Source organism: Canis aureus, chromosome 3 (genome assembly GCF_053574225.1).
Source record: "Canis aureus isolate CA01 chromosome 3, VMU_Caureus_v.1.0, whole genome shotgun sequence".
NCBI lineage: Eukaryota > Metazoa > Chordata > Mammalia > Carnivora > Canidae > Canis > Canis aureus.
The window spans coordinates 47,664,248-47,672,264 of record NC_135613.1 but is presented as its reverse complement, the minus strand read 5'-3'; positions in this window follow the sequence as shown (position 1 = coordinate 47,672,264).

Sequence of the window (8,017 nt, the reverse complement as noted above, 5' to 3'; positions counted from 1 at the left end):
TTACAAAGATGAATCTCCACATACCATCACTCTGGAGGCTTAAGGGCTTCAACATATGAATTTGGGGGGATATAAACATTCAGTCCATATCAGGGTTAAAGAACATTAATGTTTGTATCTTTAAGTAGATCCAGCTATGTATACATTTAAAGAAAGCATGCTAACGTGGCCCTGTGTTAACAGTGTGTAGGTTTGTATTGAGTTACTCTTTCAACTTTTCTGCGTGTTTTTAGTAAAAAGTTGGGGGTAGAGAGTGGGTCCTTGGAAATGACTGTGTTCAAATCTGAGGTTCATAAAGTGTGAGCTTGGTTAAATAGCTTAACCTCTCTGAATCTGTTTCTGTATCTTAAAAATGGGAAAATGCAGTTGCTATGAAAATGTGCACCAGGCACACTGTTTGCTCACAAGTTCTTCTTGAATGCTAGAGCCATTGTGAGTGATTTTTTCCTCTGTGGATCTCACATCCTCCTCAGATCCCAGCCACACTTATTGAATGTTTATTATGGGGCGCCTGGGTGGCTCAGTCGGTTAAGCATCTGCCCTCAGCTCAGGTCAAGATCTCAGGGTCCTACCAAGATCCCACATCGGGCTTCCTGTTCAGCAAGGAGTCTTCTCCTCTGCTTGTTCTCTCTCTCTCTCTTTCTCTCTCTCTCTCATGCATACACATGCAAAAATTTTTTTAAATCTTTAAAAAATGAATGTTTATTATGTACCAGGCTCTGAACTAGAGAGGGACTTTCATAAGCTTTGAGCTTGCAATTTTTATCCACCTTTTACAAAGCAAGATTACAAGCCATGCAAAGTGCCTGGTCTGGTGGCTCAAGCCATTCAATGGGAGGGCTGAGATTTGAGAGCAAAGCTTTCAGTTCCAAGTCCAGTGACTGCAGATAACATAACATAGTAGACTATGGATAAGAATATATCCACGTAAAGGTTTCAGTGAGGTTTAAAGAAGATTCTGTGAAAGCCTTTTGGGACCTACACAAGCCCACACCATTGTGGAGGCCTGTAAGAGTCCTGGCCCAAGAGTTGTCTCCAAATCTTCTCTGCCTCCAAAATTCAATGTGACGTGGCTCACTGGGCTTCATTTCCCACCAAGCTTCACTGCCAGTTTACACTTGGGAAAACAAGTGTTCTGAACTATGATTCACCTCCCAAGAGTCTTGGCATCTCTGTAGTTGTCACAATCCCCATGGGCCTCAGTTTCTTCATAAGTTATATGAGAATCATTCCTACTTCAGAAGCCAAAAGAAACAACCCAAATATCAGGCATTCTCTGGGCAACTGGCCGTTTCTGCTTGCAAGGTCTCAATTCTCCAAACCTAAACGTGACAATCCAAAGCTTGTTTGTTCATGTCATTTGAGGAATCTTTGAAATAGAGTTTACAGAATTCTGGAGAGGCTGCTACTAGAACTGTAGAAATATTTGATCTGCCCATCAAAAGATACAGAGTAAAGAGGCAATCCATGACATGGGAGAAAATATTTGCAACTCACATACCCGACAAAGGGTTAATATCTAGAATATAGAAAAAAGTCCTAAAAGTCAATAACAAAATAACCCAATTTTTGAAATGTACAAAGGACCTGAATAGACATTTCTCCAGTGAAGATCTACAAATGGCCAACAAGCTCATAAGAAAATGTTTCACATCACTGGTCATTAGTGAAATGTATATCAAAACCAACAATGGGGCGCCTGGGTGGCTCAGTCAGTTAAACATCTGTCTTTGGCTCAAGTCACAATCCCAGGGTCTTGGGATCAAGCCCCAAGTTGGGCTCCCTGCTCAGTGAGGAGTCTGCTTCTCCCTTTCCTCCCACTCATGTGCTCTCTCGCTGTCTCTCTCTCTCTCTCAAATAAATAAATACAATTAAAAAACACTGTAAGATATCACTTCACACTCATTAAAATGCCTCATATATATAAAACCAACAGAAAATAATGAGTGTTGATAAGGGTGTGGAGAAAGTGAAACTCTTGTGTGCCACTGGAGTGGCACAGCCACGACAGAAAATAGTATGGAGTTTCCTCAAAAAAATGAAAAATAAAATTACCATGTGATCCAGTGATTTGCCTCCTGGGTAGATATTAGCTATCTACTAAAAGAATTGAAAGTTGAGTCTCAAAGAGATACTCACAGGCCTTTGTTCATAGCAGCATGATTCACAGTAGCCAAAAAGTAGAAGTAACCCAAATGTCCATTGACAAATGAATGAATAAACAAAATGTGGTCTGAAGGATTGCTTAACCTTTTTAAAAAAAAAAATTATTCATGAGAGACACAGAGAGGCAGAGACATAGGCAGAGGGAGAAGCAGGCTCCCTATGGAGAGCCCAGTGTGGGACTCAATTCCAGAACCCTGGGATCACCACCTGAGCCAAAGGCAGACACTCAACCACTGAGCCACCCAGGCATCCCAGATTGTTTAACCTTAAAAAGAAGGAAATTCTGACACATTACATGAAATGAACCAGTATAAAAGGACAAATACTATACGATTCCACTTATATTCAGAGCTGTCAAATTCATAGCCACAGAAAGTAGATTGATTAGAGGTTACCAGGGACTGAGAAGGAGGGAGTGGGGAGAGGCTTTGTTTCATGAGTACAGAATCTCTGTTTGGGATGATGAGGAAATTCCAACAATGGATAGTGGTGATGGTTGCCCAACATTGTGAATGTACTTAATGCCACTGAATTGTATACTTAAAAGTGGCCAAAGTGGTAAGTTTTATATATTTTATATTTTACCACAATAAAAAGAAGTCATTATATATGATAGCATAAAATAATTCGCCCCCCCAATGGAATAATTATAAGTCACGGGGATGAAACAGCACAGGGAATATTGTAATAGTGCTTGTGTAGTAGTGAGCACAGAATAACATAGACTTGTCAAATCACCATGTCATACACCTCAATTTAATGTAGTATTGTGAGCATTGTGTCATTTATACTTCAATTAAAAATAAAATAGGGGCACCGGGGTGGTTCTGTCAGTTAAGCATCTGCCTTCAGCTCAGGTCATGATCCCAGAGTCCTGGGATCGCGCCCTGCATCGGGCTTCTTGCTCAGCTGGGAGTCTGCTGCTCCTTCTCTCTCCCCCTGCTCATGCTCTCTCTCTTTCAAATAAATAAATAAAATCTTTAAAAATAAAATAAATTTGTCCCTCACAAAACCACTGGCCACCCAGGAGCTCATGTTTTTATTTTTAATTGATGTATAAATGACACACAATGCCCACAATACTACACATAGCGGTACCCCATGGTTAGCCCTAAGCACTATGGCCATAGTTGATCCCTCCTCCAGGAGGCACTGCCGTCATATGGCTTCTAGGACACCAATGTGCTGCACACTTCTGGCCTCGTTGACTGTTCCATCTCCATGCTTCCTCTTATGCATGAGCTTTTGTGTTGGAGGGTCCCTCTGTCTACCCTCACCCTTTTGGGGAGCTCATTGCATCTCATGGTTTCAAGTACCGCACTCAGATGCTGACAGCTCTCACATTTTTTTTCTTAAATATTTTATTTGTTTATTCATGAGAGACACAGAAAGAGAGAGGCAGAGACATAGGCAGAGGGAGAAGCAGGCTCCCTGCGGGGAGCCCAATGCGGAACTCAGGACTCCATCTTGGGACTCTAGGATCACTCCCTGAGCCGAAGGCAGGTGCTCAACTGCTGAGCCACCCAGGTGTCCCGAGCTCTTATATTTTTAACTCCAGTCCAGACTTTCTCCTGAGTTGCAGATCCACACATATCCATCACCACTTGAAAGTCTAATGCATATTTATTTAGACTTAACCCCATCCAAAGCAGAACTCCTGTTCTTCCTCCAGACCTATTCCACCTGCAGCTCTAGCACCCCAGACTGACTCATTGTTCACCAAATTGAGTTCCGTGTCCCCTCAGGCACCCAGCTAGGCCACCTTTCCCTCTTTGCAGTTGGGTGTGGCCACTGAATGGGCAGAAACAATGCTACCCCTTCTAGACCTGGCCCCAATGAAGCCTGTCATTTGACCCTCTCCCTGCCCAGGACAATTGCAGGAGGCACAGCTTAAAGATGGTACAGCCTCGGGGCTCCTGGGTGGCTCAGTTGGTTAAGCATCGGACTCTTGACTTCAGCTTAGGTCATGATCTCAGGATCCTGTGATTGAGCCCTGTGTCAGGGCTCCCGGTGCTCAGCATGGAGTCTGCCTGAGATTCTTTCCCTCTCTCTCTGTCTCTTCCCCTGCTTGCTCATGCTCTCTCTCTGAAATAAATGAAAATTAAAACATCTTTAAAAGGAACACTCAGTGATTGTTTAAGGAGACTTTTAAGGAGACTCAGTGATTGTCCGCCTTCGGCTCAGATCATGATCCCGGGGTCCTAGGATCGAGTCCCACATTGGGCTCCCTGTGGGGAACCTGCTTCTCCCTCTGCCTATGTCTCTGCCTCTCTCTCTGTGTCTCTCATGGATAAATAAATAAAATCTTTAAAAAAAAATCTTTAAAAGCCCTCTGTGGGGAAATATGGATATTCCTGAGTTTCTACGAGTGCAGAGCACTGTCCTGGCTGCTCCAGAGGAAAGGGGTATAGGAGGGGCCACTGAGGTCTGACCCTTTCCTGCTAGTTCAGAGGAGTGTATCTAGATACTGAGAAGCATCTTTTATTTATGAGGTTTTATAACAGCTTTAGATACGAGAGATCATTCACTTACCATACAAGTCACCACTTAAAGTGCGCGTGTTGGTGGTTTTTAATACGTACACAATCTATTTTGTTTGTTTATTTATTTATTTATTTATTTATTTATTTATTTATTTAAAAGATTTTTTTTATGTGAGAGAGTGAGAGAAACCCAAGTGGGGGAAGGGAAGAGGGTGAGGGAGAAGCAGACTCTGCTGAGTACAGAGCCTGATGTGGGACTCGATTCCAGACCCTGATATCAGGGTCCCAGCCGAAGACAGATGCTTAAGCTTAACTGACTGGGCCACCCAGGTGCCCCATGGCAATTCTTAAAGATAGCAAAGCCTCCCTACTTCCCAGTATGCCATTCGTATGCAAACAACCGGTACAGACCCCTGCCTCCAGCCACCTCCTTATCAATCACTCACACACCAAGCCAATATCCTGCTCTCCAAATACCCCAGGGCTGGGTACCAGACAGCTAGGGATGGCCTCATGCCCATCTGGAGTTATTAAAGCTGGCCAATCCTAAATTCTTTGCCAGGTCCGGGACTAACCATTCCCTCGGAAACCCCAACAAAGACTCTTGGTCTTGGCTTTCATCTCGCTCCTTCTACCTCCTAGCTCAAACCTGGAGCTCGCCATGTGGCCCTGTGTGACAGGGCATGCCCCCTCCTCCTGGGAAATATAATAAAACCCTTTCAATGGCATTGGCCTTTCTCTCTTCACTCAGTCATCTCTGTAAATTAAAATCCCATGGAGGGGGGCGCCTGGCTGGTTCAGACTGAAGAGCATGTGACTCTTGATTTCGGGGTCACTAGTTGGAGCCTAGTTCTCTACACGTTGGGTGTAGAGATTACTTAAATAAATAAAACTTTAAATAAATAAAAGATAATAAAATGCCACGGGAACAAATGACATGGTAACTTTAACTACACGGTGGCCACTCCATCCTTTGGAAAATCTTGGAATCACCTTGAACTGCTCTCTTACTGTTACATTTCACATCCAGTCTATCAGCAAATCCTTTTGGCTCTACCTTCAAAATATATATCCACTTCTCTGCTGTGGCAGCACTGCCTCTCCTAGGTCTGCAGTGACCTCCTCACCACTGTCTCTGCTTGCACATTTGCCCCTTCAGTCTGCCCACCAGTCTGCAAAATCCCTTTTAAAACCTAAGCCGGATCATGTCCCTCCTCTGCTCACATCCTCCAGCGACTCCTAAGAAAAAGCCAAAATCCTTATCATGACAACGATCCACGAGGTCCCACAGGGGCTGACTCACCTACATACCCCCCCCACCCCCCACCCCCCGCCATGGCCATGCTCTTGTCACCTCTGCCCTCATCTCCTCCTACTCAGCTCCTTGTTGATTCTCTAGTACAGCTGGCTCACTCCCTTGAGACCTCTGCTTGGGCTGTTCCTTCTGCCTGGAACATTCATCCTTACACATCTGCTTGGCTCATCGCCCCTGCCCCCCAGGCCTTTGCTCAAATGTCACCTGCTCAGTGGGGCCCAACCTGACCATATTTTTTAACAATTGCAGCCCACATTCTTTCCCCCAGCTGGCACTCCCAGTCCTTCCTGGCTCTGCTTTTTCCTTTCCTGTAAGGCTGGAATTTAATATCACATCTGACATTATACGAGCTCTTTATTATGTGATTGTTATGTATCTCTCCCCCCAAGAACACAGGCCATCCTTGGAATTTATTGTGCAAGGATGCATCCCAGGCACACAGAGTGGTGGTTACACCAAGTAAGTGGTGGTCAGCACTGTTTGCCAATGAACGAAAGCCCTGATGAAGATGAGGACGGAGGGATCCCTGGGTGGCGCAGCGGTTTAGCGCCTGCCTTTGGCCCAGGGCACAATCCTGGAGACCCGGGATTGAATCCCATGTCGGGCTCCCGGTGCATGGAGCCTGCTTCTCCCTCTGCCTGTGACTCTGCCTCTCTCTCTCTCTCTGTGTGACTATCATAAATAAATAAAAATTAAAAAAAAATAAATTTCTTAAAAAAAAAAAAAAGATGAGGGCGGACATAGGAAATGATATCGTCGCCCCTTCTCTTTATTTTTCCAGTGCTTGAGTTTCTAGATGGAGTGAAATCTTCACTGGCTCTGTCCACGCGCACATGACAGGCTGGTATTTGCTATTCAAATGTTGTGATGAGGGCAGCCTGGGTGGCTCAGTGGTTTAGCGCTGCCTTCAGCCCAGGGTAGGATCCTGGAGACCCGGAATGGAGTCCCACATCGGGCTCTCTGCACGGAGCCTGCCTATCCCTCTGCCTCTGCCTCTCTCTCTGTGGTTCTCATGGATTTAAAAAAAAAAAAAAATGTTGTGACACTATTTACCTGTGTTGCCTCCACACAGAGGGGAACCACATTCAGAAAATTGACATCACAAGGTTGAAAGCCTTAAAGACTTTCTCTCATTTCTGTGGCACACTCAACCTGCACACTGGAATCACCTGGGAACGTGAAGGTGCTCAGGAAGTCGTGACAGAACAGGTCAGGGGTTCTGCTGGACAAAAGGATTTTAAGTGAATTAAGTGATGCTAATGTCAACCAGTTGTTTGTTTAAAGGCTATTTACTTTTTTTGAGAGGGACAAAGAGAGAGCAGAGTGTGCCAGAACATGAACGGGGAGGGGAGGGGCAGAAGGAGAAGCAGACCCCCACTGCTGAGCGGGGAGCCCGACTTGGGGCTCAATCCCAGGATGCTGGGATCATGACCTGAGCTGAAGGCAGACGCTTAACTGAGCCCCCCAGGCACCCCTGTGCAAACAGGTTTGAGAAACACTGCTCCCAGTCAGGGCCAGTTCCAGAAAGCGTGGAGGGGAGGGGGTTATTTATTGACCAATGCTGTGAATGATGAAGCAAGCTGAAAAATCAGGGCAAGAAACCATGGCAAAATGAACTTGAATTTCAGCCTAAGCTTCTCTATAAATGAAAAGCCTACAAATGTTTTGCTTGCTATGTGCAAATAGGGCATTTCAATCTTTAGATGTTTGGAAGAAAAATCTAGAAGAAAAAGCTGCTCAATTGCAATCCAATTTTCAGGTACTTTTCTGTGTCACAGTGAGTTTTAATGCTTTCCTCCTCAGGTGCAGTTGAGATCGATGCAGACAGCATTGATATTTATAATTTCCCCTTTGTCCTGTCCTGCAGTGGATTTCACGCTTAACACAATCCATGCATTTTCCACCGTTTCCATGGATGGCTTAAAAGCAAAGCCAACTAAGGTTTACAAGTGAGGCTCTAACACTGAGATACGAGAGAGGGTCTTGCCAACTGTGGGGATCAGAATGCCAATTTCCACTCTATTCCAGACCATTAGTTCCTTGAGGCCTGGGA